The following is a 22,579-nucleotide window of genomic DNA, read 5'->3' on the forward strand; positions in this document are numbered from 1 at the left end:
CAAATCAAAATAACTATTTTCTATTTACAGGAGACACACGTGAAACAACTTGTCACAGTTAAAAATAAAGGAATGGGAAAAGATTCAGTAGGGAAATGCTAATAAAAAGGTGAATATAACACTTTTATACTCATTATTCTACTTGGAATTATTTGGTATAGCATTTCAGTATTATAAGTATTTAACTTTTGTGTATAAGGAGTCTGAATGACATAGGCAGCAGTGATGACATCTTAATCCTATTGTATAGGTCTGGCCTACCCCACCCCACTGCCTCTAGGGTCCCCCACAATTCAGTAGGTGCCCAGTGTGCCAGATTCTCCAGTGCTTTGTCACTCACTCCCAATAAACTCCAGGTATAGCCTTTCATACCTTCAAAATCTAGGACTGAATAAACCTGGAGCTCAATTGACTACAAAGTCAACAACCTTGAAATTCTCCCAAGCCCAGTGACCTCTGCTTTCACTTGGCCTCTTGTAAGCCTGTCCCCATCAGATTCCATCACAGGTTCAAGCTCACGTTGAATCTCCATTCAGTGGGAGACTTTTCAGGGGCCTGGGTCTCCCACCCATTCTGTGGAGACCTCCAGGCCTCAACTTCTGGCATTACAACCCAGGCTCTGAGCTTTTCCTCCTCTGTGCGTCATGTAAGGGCTGGCCCAACTGTGGTAGTCCTCCTCTTTCCTTTTCCCCTCAATCGAAAACAGTTACATTTCTGCCCCTAGGTTTATGCCCTCTAAATACATACTATGCTGAATGTTTTACTCTTATTCTGTTCTAGGCACTTGGTCACCAACCCTAGTTTAAAAAAAAAAATGCTAAGGGGAGGGACAATATAGGGGTAGAGCATTAAGAGGTACAAGCTATTCAGTTCAGTTCAGTTGAGTTCAGTCACTCAGTCGTGTCTGACTCTTTGCAACCCCATGAATCGTAGCACACCAGGCCTCCCTGTCCATCACCAACTCCCGGAGTTCACTCAAACTCACGTCCATCAAGTCAGTGATGCCATCCAGCCATCTCATCCTCTGTCGTCCCCTTCTCCTCCTGCCCCCAATCCCTCCCAGCATCAGAGTCTTTTCCAATGAGTCAACTCTTTGCATGAGGTGGCCAAAGTACTGGAGTTTCAGCTTTAGCATCATTCCTTCCAAAGAACACCCAGGACTGATCTCCTTTCGGATGGACTGGTTGGATCTCCTTGCAGTCCAAGCTATTAGGTATAAAATAAACAACAAGGATATATAGTACAACACAGGGAATACAGTCAAGGTTTTATATTAATTATAAACAGTATGACCTTTAAAAATTTTGATTCACTATATTATACACCTATAACTTAAATAATATTGTGTATCAACTATACTTTAATTAAAAATATAATTAATTAATTAATTTAAAAAATCCTGACCACAATCCACCTTAAAAAATATAGATATTATGACAAGGTCTATCAAAGTTTTACCTAAGCAATACTTACTTCCCTTATCATGTGGCAATGCAATCTGATATTTTCTTTTTTATTATTCAGCCACTAAATTGATTTCACTAATCACTAATGGGTCAAGACTCTCAGTTTGAAAACCCTTGATCTAAAGAGTCTCTCCGGGGTTCCTGGTGGGTCAGTGGTAAAGAATCCATCTGCCAATGCAGTCAAGACGCAGGTTTAATCCCTGGGTTGGAGAGATCCCCTGAAGAAGGAAATGGCAACGCATTCCAGTGTTCTTGCTTGGGAAATCCTATGGACAGAGGAGTCTGGTGGGCTATAGTACATGGAATTGCAAAGAGTTGGACATTCCTGCCTGCTAAGTCGCTTTAGTCATGTACAACTCTTTGTGATGCTATGGACTGTAGCCCACCAGGCTCCTCGGTCCAAGGGATTCTCCAGGCAAGAATACTGGAGTGGGTTGCCATGCCCTTCTCCAGGGGATCTTGCCGACCCAGGGGCTGAACCTACATCTCTTACGTTTCCAGTAGTTGGACATGACTTAGCGACTAAACAATAACAGAGAATCTCCCACCCCCAACTCCCCACCTCATCCCACCTCTGCAAGACTCTTCTGGCTTGTCTATCAGAACCAGGTCAGATAACATGAAGTCATATTTAAAACAATCACTGCCTTATTTCCTTGATATTCTATAAAGGAATTCTTTTCCACAGAAGGACAGCAGTCTCTAGGCTATTAAAGGAGGTACTTTTTAGTGGTTAGAAATGATGAAGATTTATTTAAAGCCTTCTAGAAAATATCCATGATCTGAAATCTTATTAAAGAGCACATGAATGAAAGTTAGGCAACCTGAGTCCTTGTTTCACTCAGCCATTGAGTGTTGTGTGTGTTTGCACAGTCACTCAGTTGTGTCCGACTCCTTGTGACCCCATGGACTGTAGCCCACTAAGCTCCTTTGCCCATGGGATTTTCCAGGCAAGAATACTGGAGCAGGTTGCCATTTCCTACTCCAGGGGATCTTTCTGACCCGGGAATGAACCAGCGTCTCTTGTGTGTCCTGCACTGGCAGGCAGATTCTTTACCACTAGCAGCACCGCTTGGGAAGCCATGGAGTGTTAGGAGGTACATCACTCAGCCTCTCTGAACCAAGGGATCTCAATCTAGAGAATACTATGTAAATCTGATAATATATAAACCCTATACATCTAATGATTCATTCATGTATTCATTTGCTCATTCTCCAGACAAATGCTTCATTGATTATGTCCCAGGTAGACCTCTCACTGCTCATCTGACAACTCAAGCTGGGCAGGCCAATGTTATAAATTTATCACACACCACATGTGATCATATGCCAGGACTCCTTCTCATCAAATTTGTGCATCATCAGGCACCACAGGGGAATGAGTTGCTTCATATAAGCACATTATCCAGAAAAAATGATGAACATTCATATAAACCACTTAATAAAATGTCTCCAAAATACTGTACCTAATTTCATTAATGGTTTAATTAGCTAATTCTAATAGTAAGGAGCTTTAAGATTTTTGAATTCTTAAACAAGTTTAATTTAAAATGTCAAAAATGTAATATTTGCTCTAATCCCCTCTCTGTTCTTTTTCCTTCCCACCACCTTTTAACTCTCGGTTTAACTGTCACAACACCTCGTGAGTTGGCACAATCAGTGGTAAGAGAATTACTAAAAGCCATTTCTACGCCAACGTAGATAGCAGTTGGTTAACTGTACACAAAAGTGACTGTAAACTACATAAAATATCACATAGAACTCAAACTAAATATAGTCTCCAACTCCCAATTCAGCATGATCCCAAAAATGTCCACAGCCGCTCCAATGCCCCATGATGTGAGGAGGAGTTGGATTGAGAGACAGCAGTTTTAACTGATTGTTAATTTTACAAAGACATATCTTTGGAAGGCGCTCATACAAATGAAAAGGCCTGAAAGCTAAGCTTCACTAGATCATGGTAAATCTGCTTCCATCAAGTACCAATGACTGAGTGAAAATGTGAATATGGTGAGCCAGTTATGAGCCTGACAGTGGGGTTAAATGGGTTGGCATTTGATTTTTAACTTCACTGTTTACTAGTTTGTGACTGTGAGTGGGTTACTTAATTTCTCTGTGCCTCTGGTTTTCAATATTGGAAAGGGGATAATATCTAACACATAGGTCTGTTCTGAGATATTGAAAGATATTACATACAAAGCATGTGCTTTGGTGCCTGGAAGATGGTTAATGCTAATCATTAAGACTCAACATTCTTAACTATTAACTCAACATTAAAAAAGCTAAGATCATGACATACAGTCCCATCATTTCATGGCAAATAGATGGGGAAACAATGGAAACAGTGGCAGACTTTATTTTCTTAGGCTCCAAAAATCACTGCAGATAATGACTGCAGCCATGAAATTAAAAGACGCTTGCTTCTTAGAAGAAAATTATGACCAACCTAGACAGCATATTAAAAAGCAGAGACGTTACTTTACTGACAAAGATCCATCTACTCAAAGCTATGGTTTTCCCAGTAGTCATGTATGGATGTGAGAGCTGGACCATAAAGAAAGCTGAGTGCCAAAGAATTGGTGCTTTTGAACTGTGGTGTTGGAGAAGACTCTTGAGAGTCCCTTGGACTGCAAGGAGATCCAACCAGTCCATCCTAAAGGAAATCAGTCCTGAATATTCATTGGAAGGACTGATTTTGAAGCTGAAGCTCCAACACTTTGGCCACCTATTGTCAAGAACTGACTCACTGGAAAAAACCCTAATGCTGGGAAAGGTTGAAGGCAGGAGGAGAAGGGGACGACAGAGGGTGAGATGGTTGGAAGGCATCACCAACTCGATGGACATGAGTTTGAACAAGCTCTAGGAGTTGGTAATGGACAGGGAACACTGGTGTGCTGCAGTCCACGGGGTTGCAAAGAGTCCGACACAACTGAGCTCATGAACTGAACTGAATAATTAAGACAATAGTTATATAAAGATGATGATGACTATATTGACTATGATAAGGTGGTCAGAGGATGTTGAGGGGTATAATGCTCTTTGATGCAATAATAAATGCTTTCCAAACAACTGTGATTTTAAAAAAATTCCTTTGGTTGACTTGGTTTTAGTTTCCAAAATTTTGCAAGATTCTGCAATAAAATCTGATGAAAGATGACTTAAGGAATTTTCTCATTTAAACCAGAAGCAGCATAAACAAAATGGAGTTAAGGTAGAAAAATGGTAAAACTTTGGGAAATATTTTCATATTCCTGGTATCCAGAGATACAACCAATTTTAATACTACTGCCAATTTTTTCCAAGACTCCTGACTTCCCTCAGCTCCTCTTCTGCTCTGTGGCTTCCAATCAGTTTTAGCTGACCTACAGCTGTTCTTGCTCAATTTTAGCTCTAATTTCCATGTGGTTTAATATTCTGTGCCCCTCTATAAAATCTTTGTTTTTGTATAACTAAAGGTTATAGTAGCAGGGAAAAGTTCTTGGCTCCATTTAAGGTCACACTCTCACTCTTCTGTCAGTTTTACCAGTATTTGGAAATGACTAGATCCTAGGCTCACACATCTGGGAGCATCAATTCAGTTCAATTCAGTCACTCAGTCCTGTCTGACTCTTTGTGACCCCATGAATTGCAGCACGCCAGGCCTCCCTGTCCATCACCAACTCCCGGAGTTCACCCAGATTCACGTCTATCAAGTCAGTGATGCCATCCAGCCATCTCATCCTCTGTCGTCCCCTTTTCCTCCGGCCCCAAATCCCTCCCAGCATCACAGTCTTTTCCAATGAGTCAACTCTTCTCATGAGGTGGCCAAAGTACTGGAGTTTCAGCTTCAGCATCATTCCTTCCAAAGAAATCCCAGGGCTGATCTCCTTCAGAATGGACTGGTTGGATCTCCTTGCAGTCCAAGGGACTCTCAAGAGTCTTCTCCAACACCACAGTTCAAAAGCATCAATTCTTCAGTGCTCAGCTTCCTTCACAGTCCAACTTTCACATCTATACATGACCAAAGGAAAAACCATAGCCATGACTAGACGAACTTTTGTTGGCAAAGTAATGTCTCTGCTTTTGAATATGCTATCTAGGTTGATCATAACTTTCCTTCCAAGGAGTAAGCGTCTTTTAATTTCATGGCTGCAGTCACCATCTGCAGTGATTTTGGAGCCCAAAACAATAAAGTCTGACACTGTTTCCACTGTTTCCCCATCTATTTGCCATGAAGTGATGGGACCAGATGCCATGATCTTTGTTTTCTGAATGTATAGCTTTAAGCCAACTTTTTCACTCTCCACTTTCACTTTCATCAAGAGGCTTTTTAGTTCCTCTTCACTTTCTGCCATAAGGATGGTGTCATCTGCATATCTGAGGTGATTGATATTTCTCCCGGCAATCTTGATTCCAGCTTGTGCTTCTTCCAGTCCAGCGTTTCTCATGATGTACTCTGCATAGAAGTGAAATAAGCAGGGTGACAATATACAGCCTTGACGGACTCCTTTTCCTATTTGCAACCAGTCTGTTGTTCCATGTCCAGTTCTAACTGTTGCTTCCTGACCTGCATACAGATTTCTCAAGAGGCAGATCAGGTGGTCTGGTATTCCCATCTCTTTCAGAATTTTCCACAGTTTATTGTGATCCAACAGTCAAAGACTTTGGCGTAGTCAATAAAGCAGAAATAGATGCTTTTCTGGAACTCTCTTGCTTTTTCCATGATCCAGCAGATGTTGGCAATTTGATCTCTGGTTCCTCTGCCTTTTCTAAAACCAGCTTGAACATCAGGAAGTTCACGGTTCACATATTGCTGAAGCCTGGCTTGGAGAATTTTGAGCATTACTTTACTAGTGTGTGAGATGACTGCAATTGTGCGGTAGTTTGAGCATTCTTTGGCATTGTCTTTCTTTGGGATTGGAATGAAAACTGACCTTTTCCAGTCCTGTGGCCACTGCTGAGTTTTCCAAATTTGCTGGCATATTGAGTGCAGCAATTTCACAGCATCATCTTTCAGGATTTGGAATAGCTCAACTGGAATTCCATCACCTCCACTAGCTTTGTTCGTAGTGACGCTTTCTAAGGCCCACTTGACTTCACATTCCAGGATGTCTGGAATCACACCAGTGATCACACCATCATGATTATCTGGGTCATGAAGATCTTTTTTGTACAGTTCTTCTGTGTATTCTTGCCATCTCTTCTTAATATCTTCTGCTTCTGTTAGGTCCATACCATTTCCTTTCTCGAGCCCATCTCTGCATGAAATGTTCCCTTGGTATCTCTGATTTTCTTGAAGAGATCCCTAGTCTTTCCCATTCTGTTGTTTTCCTCTATTTGTTTGCATTGATCACTGAGGAAGGCTTTCTTATCTCTTCTTGCTATTCTTTGGAACTCTGAATTCAGATGTTTATCTTTCCTTTTCTCCTTTGCTTTTCGCTTCTCTTCTTTTCACAGCTATTTCTAAGGCCTCCCCAGACAGCCATTTTGCTTTGTTGCATTTCCTTTCCATGGGGATGGTCTTGATCACTGTCTCCTGTACAATGTCACGAACCTCATTCCATAGTTCATCAGGCACTCTATCTATCAGATCTAGGCCCTTAAATCTATTTCTCACTTCTACTGTATAATCATAAGGGATTTGATTTAGGTCATACCTGAATAGTCTAGTGGTTTTCCCTACTTTCTTAATTTAAGTCTGAATTTGGAAATAAGGAGTTCATGATCTGAGCCACAGTCAGCTCCTGGTCTTGTTTTTGCTGACTATATAGAGCTTCTCCATCTTTGGCTGCAAAGAATATAATCAGTGTGATTTTGGTGTTGACCATCTGGTGATGTCCATGTATAGAGTCTTCTCTTGTGTTGTTGGAAGAGGGTGTTTGTTATGACCAGTGAATTTTCTTGGCAAAACTCTATTAGTCCTTGCCCTGCTTCATTCCGTAATCCAAGGCCAAATTTGCCTGTTACTCCAGGTGTTTCTTGACTTCCTACTTTTGCATTCCAGTCCCCTATAATGAAAAGGACATCTTTTTTGGGTGTTAGTTCTAAAAGGTCTTGGAGGTCTTCATAGAACCATTGAACTTCAGCTTCTTCAGCGTTACTGGTGGGGCATAGAGTTGGATTACTGTGATATTGAGTGGTTTGCCTTGGAAACGAACAGAGATCATTCTGTCGTTTTTGAGATTGCATCCAAGTACTGCATTTCGGACTCTTTTGTTGACCATGATGGCTACTCCATTTCTTCTGAGGGATTCCTGCCCACAGTAGTAGATATATTGGTCATCTGAGTTAAATTCAGCCATTTCAGTCCATTTTAGTTCACCGATTTCTAGAATGTCGACATTCACTCTTGCCATCTCCTGTTTGACCACTTCCAATTTGCCTTGATTCATAGACCTGACATCTGGGAGCATCAGGAACCTCCAAAATGCTTATTCATTGATCCAGAGACTCCTCACCCCCCACCATAATAGAAATTCTGTAAAAGGGAGAGTTGCTTTGTGGAAAAGCTGTCAAAATGGGAATGACAAGCAGGAATCCATAAATTTTTGTTAGAGATGCTGTGAAGACAAACTGCTTGCGATTGTAAAGCATCTGAAAGCTTCAAATGTTAAGTCTTTCATTCAGGGATACAAATGTTAGTTAGCAGGACTATATGCCTTTCAGTAAAAGAACTGGTTTTGTTTTTTGTTTTTCTAATTACAGCAACTGATGATTCTTTTGTATTTTCGTTAAAGCATTTGCTTTCGGGAGATTGTAAGGCTAGACCGCAGGCACGTTACTGTGCAGGTTTGAACTTGTCTCCTCATGCTAGAAAAAGAGCCGTGAAAAGAACTCAGAGTGCATGAAATAATAGAAGATGTATTTATTGGTCTCTGCCCCGGCTCCCTGCACAAAGCTCCTAAAACTCTTGCAATTTTCTAAGTGATAGGAGTGTCTATGTTCTAATGAGACAGTGGCTGGTGGGCTCCTGGATGGGGGCTGGTCATCAGAAAGACCAAACCATGATTAGAAACTTGGAACTTTCAGCTCCACCCCCTAACCCTTCAGGAAGGGGAGAGAGGCTAGAAAATGAGTTAATGATTAGTCTTCACTATGTGATGAAGCTGCCACAGAAATTCCCAAAGTACTGGGAACTTCCAGGTTGTCAACACATGGAGGATGGAGGTACCAGGAGGGTGGCATGCCTGACAAGGACAGAGAAACTCTGTGCCTTTCCCCCCATACACTGCCTTATACATCTCTATCACACGGATATTCATCTGCATCCTTTATCGTATTATTTTATAATAAATAGTAAATATGAGTTAAATGTCTCCTTTAGTTCTGAGAACCATTCTAGCAAACAATAAAACCTAAAGAGTAGGTTCTAAGTGTTTTAGCTGATCAGTCAGAACCACAGATGACACTCTGGGACTTGCGACTGGCACCTGAAGCTGTGTGTGTTGGCAGCGGGGGTGGGGGGTGGTCTTGTGGGACTGAGCCCTTAACCTATGAGATATGATACTATCTCCAAATAGATAGTGTCAGAATTGAGTTAAATTATGGGACACCCAGCTGGTGTCAAAGAACTGTTAGATGTGTGGAAAAGCTACACACCTGGTGGCAGAAGTAAAGTGTGGCACTAGTGTGACAGGAAAGGAGACACAGCAAATGTTTTTCCCCTACAGAGTGGTTGGGCCCAGTACTGCAAAGACTACATTGCAGGGTGGAGTAGAACATGTCTCACATGTGGCATTATTTAAGACTCAGTAATCAGCTTGGGAAATATTCTGTCATCCATAGTGATTGGTTTATCCTAGTTATATGGAACCAGATCACATCTGAGACTATCTAGAATCCATAAAGACTCTCTCAAAACTCAATAATAAGAAAACAAACAACAAATATTTAAACAAACAAATATTTTTAAAATGGGCAAAAGACTTGAAAAGATACTTCACAGAGAAGCTAAAAAGATGGCAAGTAAGCACATAAAAAGATACTTACATCATTAGCTATTAAAGTAAATCATAGTGAGATTTCACTATCCTTATTAGAATGGCTAAAAAAAAGGCTGACCATAATAAGTATTAGCAAGGATATAGACCAACTGGAACATTCATACATTGCTAGTGGGAATGTAAAATGATACAACCACTTGGGAAGACTTGGCAATTTCTTAAAAATTAAATATATACCTACCATCTGACACAGTAATTCTATTCTCAGGTATTCAGCCAAGAAAAATGAAAGCATATGTTCATACAAAGACTTATACGTAAATGTTCAGTGCAGCTTTGTAACACCCCCAAACTGGAAACAATCCAAATGTCTCTCAACAGTAGAATGGATAAGAGAATTGCAGCAGATCCATAAAATTGAGTACTATTTTATTTATACACACAACATGGATGAATCCTAAAATAACTGGGTTGAGTGAAAAAAGCCAGACAAAAAGTACATACTGTATGATTCCACTTATAGAAAAATTACAGAAAATGCAAACTAATTTATACTGACAGAAGGCAGATCAGTGGTTTCCTGGGGATGGGAGTGAAGGCAGGAGGGAGGAATTACAAAGAGGCAGGAGGAAACATTTAAAGGTGATGGGTTTGTCCATTATCTTGATTTGGTGATCGTTTTTCAGACTATCCATAAGTCAAAACTTACCAAACTGTACACTTTAAAAATGTGCCTTTAGGGTATGTCAATAATATCTGACATTAAATCTGCTAATATCTGCAGAAGATATTAAGAAGAGGTGGCAAGAATACACAGAAGAACTGTACAAAAAAGAGCTTCAAGACTAAGATAATCACAATGGTGTGATCACTACCCTAGAGCCAGACATCCTGGAATGTTAAGATTTCAAATCCTGGAAGATGATGCTGTGAAAGTGCTGCACTCAATATGCCAGCAAATTTGGAAAACTCAGCAGTGGCCGCACGACTGGAAAAGGTCAGTTTTGATTCCAATCCCAAAGAAAAGCAATGCCAAAGAATGCTCAAACTACCGCACAATTGCACTCATCTCACACGCTAGTAAAGTAATGCTCAAAATTCTCCAAGCCGGGCTTCAGCAATACATGAACCATGAACTTCCAGATGCTCAAGCTGGTTTTAAAAAAGGCAGAGGAACCAGAGATCAAATTGCCAACATCCGCTGGATCATCGAAAAAGCAAGAGAGTTCCAGAAAAGCATCTATTTCTGCTTTATTGACTATGCCAAAGCCTTTGACTGTGTGGATCACAATAAACTGTGGAAAATTCTGAAAGAGATGGGAATACCAGACCACCTGATCTGCCTCTTGAGAAATCTGTATGCAGGTGGGGAAGCAACAGTTAGAACTGGACATGGAACAACAGACTGGTTCCAAATAGGAAAAGGAGTCCGTCAAGGCTGTATATTGTCACCCTGCTTATTTCACTTCTATGCAGAGTACATCATGAGAAACGCTGGGCTGGAAGAAGCACAGGCTGCAATCAAGATTGCCGGGGGAAATATCAATAACCTCAGATATGCAGATGACACCACCCTTATGGCAGAAAGTGAAGAGGAATTAAAAAGCCTCTTGATGAAAGTGAAAGTGGAGAGTGAAAAAGTTGGCTTAAAGCTCAACATTCAGAAAACGAAGATCATGGCATCCAATTCCATCACTTCATGGGACATAGTTGGGGAAACAGTGGAAACAGTGTCAGACTTTATTTTTCTGGGCTCCAAAATCACTGCAGATGGTGACTGCAGCCATGAAATTAAAAGACGCTTACTCCTTGGAAGGAAAGTTATGACCAACCTAGATAGCATATTCAAAGCAGAGAGATTACTTTGCCAACAAAGGTCCGTCTAGTTAAGACTATGGTTTTTCCAGTGGTCATGTATGGATGTGAGAGTTGGACTGTGAAGAAGGCTGAGCGCCAAAGAATTGATGCTTTTGAATTGTGGTGTTGGAGAAGACTCTTGAGAGTCCCTTGGTCTGCAAGGAGATCCAACCAGTCCATTCTAAAGGAGATCAGTCCTGGGTGTTCTTTGGAAGGAATGATGCTAAAGCTGAAACTCCAGTACTTTGGCCACCTCATGCGAAGAGTTGACTCATTGGAAAAGACTCTGATGCTGGGAGGGATTGGGGGCAGGAGAAGGGGACGACAGAGGATGAGATGGCTGGATGGCATCACCGACTCAATGGACATGAATTTGGGTGAACTCCAGGAGTTGGTGATGGATAGGGAGGCCTGGCGTGCTGCAATTCATGGGGTCGCAAAGAGTTGGATATGACTGAGTGACTGAACTGAACTGAACTGAAATCTGCTAAAAATAGCATACTTCCAACTTATCTTTCTTTTTAAAAAATGTTTTTGAAGAACCTATGTGTATAATATAGTGTTTAGCCTCCTCTTAGCCAGATCCTATAAAAAGGCCCACAGCTGCTCTAGTACCACCATAAACAGGAGAATGTAAAGGAATGGAAACAGTAGAAAGAGACAGAAGTCAACTGGCTGCTATAAAAATATTTACAGATTTTATAAAAACATACACCCATTTTGAAAACACTGCCAGGGCTTCTCCCAGGGCCCTGGAGGAAGCTCATGCAAGTGAGGGACTGATGGAGATGAAAAGCAACTCCTAAATACTCCTTGGATTTGGGGGGATGTGGGGAGGAACATGTGGATCCAGTAGAACACCACACTTTCCAACTTCAGGGGCTCACATCTGCAGTCTGGATATTAAGCTGTGTGACCTAGTTCTGAGGTCACAAGGTGGTAAGGCCTGAGGATGTATCAATTACTAAAGGAATGCAGCAAGTGTTGCAAGGTCAGTGGCACTATCCTCAGGAGTTTCTGCATGATCACCCAGCACAAACCTGTATAACTGCCCAAGAGATATACCAGTGTGATGAGACACAGGAGTGTAAGACAAGACTTGGGGATTCTATTAGTATGCCGCTGTGGCTATTATTTGCTGATTTGTGACTTGAGGAGGTCATATAATATCTGGATGTTGATTTCAACACTAGTAAAACAGAACAACAGGAATTATCTTCTTGTGGAGTATACTGAGATCTTTCCATGGAAATAATTTTTACCCTTGTTCTGAAATCTGGCTGCTCTCTTCTAATATCTAAAATAGCCTTTGTAATGGGAAGAAGGAGAAATAAAGAGGTGAAAGAGAATTAGATAGCCTAGGCAGGTGACTCCAGGTAAGGCAGCATTCCTGCACTGGGCTGGGGCTGCTAACATCCTCCCCTTACTCTAAGGAGCCTGACTGAGCCTTTAGGAGCCTTGTCACTGAAGGTTCTAAAACTTAAGCCTTATTTGCTTGAAGTTAAGTCCACCTCTATCTGGAACTTTTCTGTTACATCTCCCCCAACCCCAATTTTTTGAAGTTACTATTTATTGGATATTTATAGCCAACAAAATTTATGATTATATTTCTTTAAGAGAAGCCTGTTGGTGATGAAAATCTGAAGTACCATCTAGAATTGGAATGGGTCCTATTTGGTGTGGTGTTGGAGGTCCAGGATACAAGATCATTAGTAGTAGTCCAGAACACACTGTACCCCAAGCCTACCGAGTCTCCCCCTCACTTTAGTTACTAAATCTTACATTTTCCTTTTTCTTGGATTATTGTCCATTTTGCTATAGTACATACCCAAATGTTTATCTCAATAATGATCTGGGGGGCAAGGGGTAAAAGTCCTGAATCTTTGGATATGAAAAAATATTCTATACTCTCACTCAAAAGCTAGTTGGTCTTATTTTTTTCTCGGATCATAGAGGACACTGTTATGTCTTCCAGCAGTGCTGCCAATGAGGAATCTAATGCCACACTGATTCTCATTCCTTTGAGCTTAACCTGTTTGTCCCTTTGGAAGCTTTTAGGACTTTATCTTTATCCCTAGTGTTCTAAAATTTCACCATGACAAGTTTAAGTTTTGGTTCTGTTTTGTTCATCTTGGCTAATATTTTAAATTTAAAGACTTGAATCTTTCTTAAACTCCGAAAAATACACTTTTATCACTATTTTTTCCTCTGCATTTTCTTTTTCTCTCTTCTTAAACTGAAGAAAATAGGGAAAACCAATAGACCATTCAGTTCAGTTCAGTTCAGTTGCTCAGTCGTGTCTGACTCTTTGCGACCCCATGAATCGCAGCACGCCAGGCCTCCCTGTCCATCACCAACTCCCGGAGTTCACTCAGACTCATGTCCATCGAGTCAGTGATGCCATCCAGCCATCTCATCCTCTGTCATCCCCTTCTCCTCCTGCCCCCAATCCCTTCCAGCATCAGAGTCTTTTCCAATGAGTCAACTCTTCGCATGAGGTGGCCAAAGTACTGGAGTTTCAGCTTTAGCATCAGTCCTTCCAAAGAAATCCCAGGGCTGATCTCCTTCAGAATGGACTGGTTGGATCTCCTTGCAGTCCAAGGGACTCTCAAGAGCCTTCTCCAACACCACGGTTCAAAAGCATCAATTCTTTGGCGCTCAGCCTTCTTCACAGTCCAACTCTCACATCCATACATGATCACAGGAAAAACCATAGCCTTGACTAGACGGACCTTTGTTGGCAAAGTAATGTCTCTGCTTTTGAATATGCTATCTAGTTTGGTCATAACTTTCTTTCAAGAGTAAGCGTCTTTTAATTTCATGGCTGCAGTCACCATCTGCAGTGATTTTGGAGCCCAGAAAAATAAAGTCTGACACTGTTTCCACTGTTTCCCCATCTATTTGCCATGAAGTGATGGGACCGGATGCCATGATCTTCGTTTTCTGAATGTTGAGCTTTAGGCCAATTTTTTCACTCTCCATTTTCACTTTCATCAAGAGGCTTTTTAGTTCCTCTTCACTTTCTGCAATAAGGGTGGTGTCATCTGCATATCTGAGGTTATTGATACTTCTCCCGGCAATCTTGATTCCAGCTTGTGCTTCTTCCAGTCCAGCACTTCTCATGATGTACTCTGTATATAAGTTAAATAAGCAGGGTGACAATATACAGCCTTGACGGACTCCTTTTCCTATTTGGAACCAGTCTGTTGTTCCATGTCCAGTTCTAACTGTTGCTTCCTGACCTGCATACAGATTTCTCAAGAGGCAGGTCAGGTGGTCTGGTATTCCCATCTCTTTCAGAATTTTCCATAGTTTATTGTGATCCAACAGTCAAAGGCTTTGGCATAGTCAATAAAGCAGAAATAGATTTTTTTTGGAACTCTCTTGCTTTTTCGATGATCCAGCGGATGTTGGCAATTTGATCTCTGGTTCCTCTGCCTTTTCTAAAACCAGCTTGAACATCTGGAAGTTCACGGTTCACATATTGCTGAAGCCTGGCTTGGAGAATTTTGAGCATTACTTTACTAGCATGTGTAAGACCTAAATCAAATCCCTTATGATTATACAGTGGAAGTGACAAATAGATTCAAGGGATTAGATCTGATAGACAGAGTGCCTGAAGAACTATGGATGGAGGTTCATGATATTGTACAGGAGGCAGTGATCAAGACCATCCCCAAGAAAAAGAAATGCAAAATGGCAAAGTGGTGGTCAGAGGAGGCCTTACAAATGGCTATGAAAAGCAGAGAAATGAAAGGCAAAGGAGAAAAAGAAAGATAAACCCATTTGAATGAAGAGTTCCAAAGAACAGCAAGGAGAGATAAGAAAGCCTTCCTTAGTGATCAATGCAAAGAAATAGAGGAAAACAATAGAATGGGAAAGACTAGATATCTCTTCAAGAAAATTAGAAATACCAAGGGAACTTTTCATGCCAAAATGGGCACAATAAAAGACAGAAATGGTATGGACCTAACAGAAGCAGAAGATATTAAGAAGAGGTGGCAAGAATACACAGAAGAACTATACAAAAAAGATTTTCATGACCTAGGTAATCACAATGGTGTGATCACTCAGCTAGAGCCAGACATTCTGGAATGTGAAATCAAGGGGACTTTAGGAAGCATCACTATGAACAAAGCTGGTAGAGGTGATGGAATTCCAGTTGAGCTATTCCAAATCCTGAAAGATGATGCTGTGAAAGTTCTGCACTCAATATGCCAGCAAATTTGGAAAACTCAGCAATGGCCACAGGACTGAAAAAGGTCAGTTTTCATTTCAACCCCAAAGAAAGGCAATGCCAAAGAATTTTCAAACTACTGCACAATTGCACTCATCTCACACGTTAGCAAAGTAATGCTCAAAATTCTCCAAGCCAGGCTTCAATAGTATGTGAACTGTGAACTTCCAGATGTTCAAGCTGGATTTAGAAAAGGCAGAGGAACCAAAGATCAAATTGCCAACATCCAACTGGATCATCGAAAAAGCAAGAGAGTTCCAGAAAAACATCTACTTCTGCTGTATTGACTATGCCAGTCTTTGACTGTGTGAATCACAACACACTGTGGAAAATTCTGAAAGAGATGGGAATACCAGACCATCTAACCTGCCTCCTGAGAAATCTGTATGCAGGTGGGGAAGCAACAGTTAGAACTGGACATGGAACAATAGACTGGTTCCAAATCAGGAAAGGAGCACGTCAAGGATGTATAGTATATATTGTCACCTTGCTTATTTAACTTATATGCAGAGTGCATCATGAGAAATCCTGGGCTGGAAGAAGCACAAGCTGGAATCAAGATTGCCAGGAGAAATTTCAATAACCTCATATACGCAGATAACACCATCCTTATGGCAGAAAGCGAAGAACTAAAGAGCCTCTCGATGAAAGTGAAAGAGGAGAGTGAAAAAGTTGGCTTAAAACTCAACATTCAGAAAACTAATATCGTGGCATCTGGTCCCATCACTTCATGGGAAATAGACAGGGAAACAGTGGACACAGTGTCAGACTTTATTTTTTTGAGCTCCAAAATCACTGCAGATAGTGACTCCAACTATGAAATTAAAAGACGCTTGCTCCTTGGAAGAAAAGTTATGACCAACCTAGACAGCATATTAAAAAGCAGAGACATTACTTTGCCAACAAAGGTCCATCTAGTCAAAGCTATAGTTTTTCCAGTAGTCATGTATGGATTGAGAGTTGGCTATAAAGAAAGCTGAGCACCGAAGAATTGATGGTTTTGAACTGTGGTGTTGGAGAAGACTCTTGAGAGTCCTCTGGACTGCAAGGAGGTCCAACCAGTCAATCCTACAGGAAATCAGTCCTGAATATTCATTGGAAGGAATGAGGTTGAAGCTGAAACTCCAATACTTGGCCACCTGATGTGAAGAACTGACTTATTTGAAAAGATCCTGATGCTGGGAAAGATTGAAGGCAGGACGAGAAGGGGATGAGACGGTTGGATGGCATCACCAACTCAATCGACCTGAGTTTGAGTAAACTCCAGGAGTTGGTGATGGACAGGGATGCCTGGGATGCTGCAGTCCATGGAGTTGCAAAGAGTCAGACATGACTGAGCGACTGAACTGAACTGAACATGTATATTGAATCTTCTAGATCTTTTAACTTTTGTCTTTTTAAATGAAAAAGGGAAAATTTCTCAGCCTCTATCTTCCACTCACTAATTTATTCTTCAACTACCTCTCTTCTTTTAACAGATCATCAATAAACTCTTTCCTTGAATATTTAGCTCTTCTCTTTGTTGAGATCTGTGGTTTTCTTACATAGGATTGATTTTCCACAAAATTTTGATGATTTTTATATCTGTTTATCTTGTACCTGTTAATCCTTAGTTTCCTGCTCAATATATGTTATAATAGCTTGCCCCTTTTTAACTAAAGCTAAGGGATATGCTACTAGGAAGAGTATCTTAATGATTTCTCTTTTGAGGAATTTCCTGTCTCTCTTGGGGGTCAGGAGCTGGTTCAGAGAGCATCACTCCCTCTCTTCAGCTTCAGGGTCCATACTTCTTTAGCCAATAAACAAGCATTGCTGCCACTTGCTGTTTAGTGGAGGAGTGGGAGACAGGTTGATGGTCAACCAACCTAGTTACTTTGTTTTATTTATGTATTTATTTGGCTGTGCAGGGTCTCAGTTGTAGCACTTGGGATCTTTAGTTACAGCCTGAGACCTCCCAGTTGCAGCATAATGGATCTAGTTCCCTGACGAGGGATGGAAACAGGACTCCCTGTATTGATAGTGCACAGTCTTAGCCACTGGACCACCAGGGAAGTCCCAGCCTAGTTAATATATTCCCTCAATTAATCACTTTAATGAATGTCCAGGGCTTGTCCATCTCACTTGTTTTATCCATTGAGTCCAGAGTTGGTATGACACCAAAGTCATCTTTCTATAACCCTCCTCTCCTACAAGTTTTTGGGTTGTGGTTTCATTTAGTTTTCATTTACAAGATCTGTCTTAGATCTTGTAGGGATTTCCCAATGTTTCTGATAAAACTCTTTCTTGTTTTTCCAAGCTGTTATAAGTTGACATGCACATGCGCGCGCGTGTGTGTAGCATGTAGAAATGTAAAACAGTCCAACGGAAATAGCAGGTATCCAATAGGGGCCTGGTGGGCTGCAGTCCATGGGGTTGCTAAGAGTCAGACACGACTGATCGACTTCACTTTCACTTTTCACTTTCATGCATTGGAGAAGAAAATGGCAACCCACTCCAGTGTTCTTGCCTGGAGAATCCCAGGGATAGGGGAGCCTGGTGGGCTGCCGTCTATGGGGTCCCATAGAGTCGGACACAACTGAATCAACTTAGCAGCAATAAATACTGTATATGTTGAATGCATTAAAGAATGAATGCATGTACATGTTCGGTGTGTTTTACACACACACACACACCTTTCTGAATTTTAGGTGAGAGGTGATGACATGAATGTTCTCAGACTACTATCCATAATTGTGAATTACTTTAAGACTTGGGGCATGTGGAGAAGAGGTAAGTTATTTCTTTTTTGTGTTTAAATGAAAAATAATGTCAAATTGAGAAGGAATAATGCTTTAGTTAGCCAAAGTAACTAATTTATCTAAACCAATTGGAAGTTTTATTTATTACGCATTTGTTTCATAATTATATTCTCAGTGTTTATGTGTAAGACATGGGTTTGATACTGTGGACAGATACAGTTGTATTTTTCTCTTTTTCTTCTACTCTAGCTTACCTTGCCTCCAACATATGCAGCAGCCAGAATAAGGTCATTTCACACAGAAAGATATGTGTTAAAATCCTTTCTCTGTCACTTACTAGTTATAGAGCAAGTTTGTCTGAGCCTCAGCTTCCTTATTTAAACAATATAAAGATATCAGCCACATAGGCTTGTATTAAATATAATGATACACAAAATGCCTCATATAGTGGGTAATAAATAAATAAAATGCATAGTACATGGACACAACAAACATCAGTAACCTTTCTACTCCTCTACCCTTCTCTCCAAGAAGTTTATTTTCTCACATTTATAATTGCAGGCTTTTAAACTAATGTTCTGATTATCATTCAGTTTCTTATGAGTTTGCTTAACATGAATTTATAAACCATGTTTTTGTATATTAAAAAACGATAGAAAGCAGCTTCATCATATATCTCAGAGAATAAACTTTTCAATTTATTCATAAATCTATTTGTTTTGCAAACACTTATTGAGCACTTACTTTGAGCCAGACACCATGTTAACCTCTGAAGTAAGTTGACTCCTCGTAACAGGGTCAAGACTAAGGTCAGGAAGCCAGGCGAGTGAGACATCTGCCTTTAATGCAAATTTTAAGGGATGCCAAAAAACTGAAAAATCAAGATAAATAATATTTTAATGAAATATTTTAAAAATCAAAATTAATAGAAAAAAATCCATGATGAACCCATCAAGATTTTAAATAAGGACAGAATCTATTTTAATGAATTTTTTCTCTTGTCTCAGGCTACAATACGATTTACTGATACTATTATTTTTGTCTGTACATCCTTTGAGGAATGTAGCCTTCTTCACTTCAACATGTTCTTCTGGTGGGATTATCAAGTAAACTCAGACCCTTAAGGCCACACAGATGGACAAATAAACCAAGCTGAACTAAACAAGAGTATCTCATTCTCTTGACCATATTGATTGATACAAAACAGGATAGGTAACCCATCATGGTAGTATCTTTATCTAGGAATGAATGAAGTCAATGCAGAGAGCTAAGTAGAGCCAAGAGTTGTGGAGGGGGAGGGATACAGATAAAAAAAGAAATCTAGAGGATGATTTCATTTGAATGAAAATAAGAGAAGCTATATCCATCTCTTAACTTGCCAGGGACATGCATTTATTTGAGTTGGGACTGTCCACACTTACAAACAGAGGAAGCCTGACTAACACAATGTCTAAATAAAGAGTATTTCAAACCTTGAGGAGGATTGGTCATCACTAAGTTTAGAAAACATCTTAAAAGCAGTACGCCTTCAGTATTATACAGGGAAATGGTTGCCACAGACATAACCTTATAGTGTAAATGGAATCAGAAGGTCCTTAAGATCAACCAGCTAATTCCCCTTGATCTGATTCCAAGCAAGCCAACAAGCCTTTGATTGTAAATTGCCTTCCTAGGTTGAACTGCCTAGAAAAAGCATAATAAACAGAACAAGTGTATCCAGTCTACTTGATAGTTACACTGTTCATTGTTAAGCAATAAGATGGCACCTAATGAGTCAACATCCTAGAATCAGATCACTTTGGTGGATGCTAACATTAATTTTTCTGAGCTAGAAAGGTTTAGAGGCAACAAAGTCTAGTGATGGAAATACAAACTCTTGAGCTAGACTTCTTGAATTTGAATCCTAGCATTGCCACTTACTACTGTGTGACTTTGGATAAATTATTTAACCTACTTGTACCTTATTTTCTCACCTGTAAAATGGGAATATAATAGTGACTACCTCATAACATTATTAAATGAGAATTATGAGTTAATCTTTATAAAGAAAGTAAAACTTACAAGTACTATAAAATAAAATAATAGGGTTTCCCTAGTGGCTCAGATGGTAAATCTGCCTGCAATGCAGGATACCAAGGTTCAATCCTTGGGTCAGGAAGATCCTCTGGAGAAGGGCATGGCAACCCACTCCAGTATTCTTGCCTGGAGAACTCCATGGACAGAGGAGCCTGGCGGGCTACAGTCCACGGGGTCACAAAGAATCAGACACAACTGAGCGACTAATACTTCTTCTTCTTCAGACTAAAAAAGAGACCTGGGATATGACATCTACCTTATGCTGCAGCTACTCCAGGAGGCTGGATAACTCTAGCACACAGAGTTAGAACTTACTTCAACTATATGCTTACATTTCTAACTGACTGGTTGGCTTCTAAGCTTCTAGAGGGCAGGGACTATGCCTTACTCATCTTCGTATTTCTTTGTGCTTCTAATGCCTGGGACTGGGCAAGCACAAGGAGACAGTTCCCTGTTCACAGAATCCAAAGACATGGATTTGAATCTTCACTGTATTACCTACTACATATCCTGGAACAATTTACTTAATTTCCCAGACACTCAGTTTCTGCAATAGTAAATGTGGACTCCACACAAAAACTACTAGAACTGATAAACAAATTCAGCAAAAACAGGATACAAGATTAACATACCGAAATCTGTTGCATTTCTTTACACTAACAATGAAATATCAGAAAGGGAAAGAAAAAAAATCCCTTTTAAAATCACATCAAAAGATAAATTAGGAACAAATTTGACCAAGGAGGTAAAAGGCTTATATGATGGATAAAGGAAACTGAAGATGATTCAAACAGAAAGATCTTATGCTTTTGAATTGGAAAAACATTTTTAAAATGGTTATACTACCCAAAGCAATCTATAGATTTAATGTAATCTCTATCAAATTACCCATGACATTTTTCACAGAACTAGAACAAATGGAGAAGGAAATGGCAAGCCACTCCAGTGTTCTTGCCTGGAGAATCCCAGGGATGGGGGAGCCTGGTGGGCTGCCGTCTCTGGGGTCACACAGAGTCGGACATGACTGAAGCGACTTAGCAGCAGCAGCAGCAGCAGAACAAATAACTCAAAATTTTATGTGGGGCCATAAATGACCCAGAATTGCTCAAACAATCCTGAGGAAAAACAACAAAGCTGGAGTCATAAATCTCCCAGACTTCAGACAATGCTACAAAGCTACAGTAATCAAAACGGTGTGGTATTGGCACAAAAACATACATCTCAATCAATGGGACAGAATAGAGAGCTCAGAGATAAACCCACACACCTTTGGTCAACTAATCTTCAATAGAGGAGGGAAGGATATACAATGGAGCTCCTGGTTCCAGCTTTGCAAGAGCATGTAACATAAACATGAAGCTGCTCACCCACAATCTGCTGAGCTTGCATGTGTGGGGAGTGAGGCCCTGTGGCTTCCCTCTGCATGGCCACTGAGGTCCATATCAACCCTGTGGAGTTCAACCCCAACTTCATAGCATGTATGATACTCAAAGTGGAGTGGGAAGTGCTTCTGGAGGCTGCCAACAGCCTGCATCTGATCAAGGTGCCCAAAGAGACGATTCAGGGATATAAGCATGACAAGAAATTTCTGAGAAAGAGGCACCATATACTGCTGGAGGTGGATATGTTGGAGGGCATCCTGCAATGCCCAGAGTCAGGATGTCTATTCCCCATCAGCCATGGGATCCCCAACATGTTGGTTGCTGAGTGGTGAGGAAAGTATGTTAGTTGCTCAGTCATGTCTGACTCTTTGTGACACCCTGGACAGTAGCCTGCCAGGCTCCCCTGTCCATGGAATTCTCTAGACAAGAATACTGGCGTGGGTTGCCATTCCCCTCTCCAGGAGATCTTCCCAACCCAGGGATGGAACCTAGGTCTCCAGTGTTACAAGCAGATTCTTTACCAACTGAATCACCAGAGAAGCCCGTGATGAGGAAACTGAGACTTAAAATTGTGCCAGGCACCGGTTTTTCACTCTATGATCATGTGTACCTTTGTTTACATGTATCTTGTTTGCTAGTCCTATCCTATGTATCCCTAATTCTTGGCCTATTGACACAACAAACACACTATGTTTTTGAGCTTGATATTATATTTTTTTCTCATTAAAGGTTCAAAAAAAAAAAAAAGAATATACAATGGAGAAAAGACAGTCTCTACAGCAAGTGGTATTGGGAAAATTGGGCAGACACATATAAATTAATGAATTTAGAACATATCCTCACATCACACACAAAAAATTAACTAATAATGACTTAAAGACTTAAACGTAAGATGTGACAC

At 40.5% G+C, this 22,579-nt stretch overlaps 1 long non-coding RNA gene and 1 pseudogene across 3 annotated transcripts in view; one reads left to right on the forward strand and one right to left on the reverse strand.

The window, feature by feature from the left end:
• The window catches only part of LOC133257192 (uncharacterized), a 136,754-nt gene that overhangs the window by 93,001 nt on the left and 21,174 nt on the right, over window positions 1–22,579 (reverse strand). For all 3 annotated transcript variants that reach the window (XR_009739442.1, XR_009739443.1, XR_009739444.1), the window contains exon 2: window positions 18,965–19,091. This is a non-coding gene — a long non-coding RNA (uncharacterized LOC133257192). The remainder of the gene's footprint in view (window positions 1–18,964; window positions 19,092–22,579) is intronic.
• LOC133257191 (multifunctional methyltransferase subunit TRM112-like protein) lies at window positions 21,650–22,287 on the forward strand (annotated as a pseudogene).

The sequence above is a fragment of the Bos javanicus genome, chromosome 11 (genome assembly GCF_032452875.1).
Source record: "Bos javanicus breed banteng chromosome 11, ARS-OSU_banteng_1.0, whole genome shotgun sequence".
NCBI classification, from domain to species: domain Eukaryota; kingdom Metazoa; phylum Chordata; class Mammalia; order Artiodactyla; family Bovidae; genus Bos; species Bos javanicus.